Source organism: Suricata suricatta, unplaced genomic scaffold (genome assembly GCF_006229205.1).
Source record: "Suricata suricatta isolate VVHF042 unplaced genomic scaffold, meerkat_22Aug2017_6uvM2_HiC HiC_scaffold_12243, whole genome shotgun sequence".
Lineage (NCBI taxonomy): Eukaryota > Metazoa > Chordata > Mammalia > Carnivora > Herpestidae > Suricata > Suricata suricatta.
The window spans coordinates 1-1,026 of NW_021856271.1; the positions used below are offsets into that span (position 1 = coordinate 1).

Sequence of the window (1,026 nt, forward strand, 5' to 3'; positions counted from 1 at the left end):
TTGTAATGCCTGGAATTTTCTGATTCCTGCAACCTCCTCTTCTTTCCCTGTCCTGGTGAATGATGGGTAAGGAAGTTTAAAGCATGTAGAACATGGTAAACATTGATTTGTTGACTTGGCCATTGATTTAGACATCTTGCCTTCTTGCAGGTAAAACTAAAGATCTCAAGTTCTAGATTGTATGCATAAGGGCAAAGCACGTAAGCACCTCAATTGCTTCTTGATTCATGGATATCTTCCTTTCCTTTAAACTACACTTCCAGTTTTGGAGCCAGATGCAAAAGCAAAACCAAGAGACAAAACAGTGACCAAAAACCTAAGGAATCTCTGTCAGTAGAACACTTGAGCTGCAAAGATGGAGGACAGAGTTGACATGATTGTGATTGGTTGGTTCGCTGACATAAAGAAAAGGAATCCTCAGTTTGCAGCTCACTTCAAGGAAGGCCATTACTCTGCAGGAAAGCTGAGAACTGGTAAGAGGAAGTGGAGAAAGTTACAGGAGAAGAGAGGAAAACTAGATATAAGGAAAGTATAAAGGACAGACGACACAGCAAATGAGAGTTGGTGGGGACAATGTTGAAGACGTTCACGCCAACCACTGACACACTGCTGGCTCCAAATGAGCCACATCTCCCTGTATAGGCCCTTGTGTCATCCTCTCTCCTTGAACTGTGACTTATTCTAACTGACTGGAAGTGGCAGAGGGCTGCTATATAGCTTCCTGGTCTAACCTTAAGAAATGCTGCTTCTGGGCTCTTAGCCCTGGTCTGTTTAAGGACTCTCTTACTCTGCTGGAGCTACATGGAGAGGCCACGGGAGAGGCCACGGGAGAGGGAGAGGCCCTGAGAGAAGAGCCCAGCCATTCAGGGCCAGCCAAGCCCAGGCCCCTGCTGACCTACCAGCTGAGTGACCATTGGCAAGATCAACAGAGTTACCCAGCTGGGCCCAGCCCAGAATTAAAGAATCATGAGCTAATGAAATGTCCATTGTTTTAAACCATGAAGTTTTGGGGTGGTTTGTCCTACC

General features: G+C 45.9%; 1 long non-coding RNA gene across 1 annotated transcript; it reads left to right on the forward strand.

Moving 5' to 3' along the window:
• The first annotated feature begins 8 nt into the window (after positions 1-8).
• On the forward strand, positions 9-975 carry LOC115284613. Its single transcript, XR_003905287.1, has 2 exons — positions 9-66; positions 151-975. It is a non-coding gene; the product is annotated as an uncharacterized LOC115284613 (long non-coding RNA).
• Positions 976-1,026: the final 51 nt, after the last annotated feature.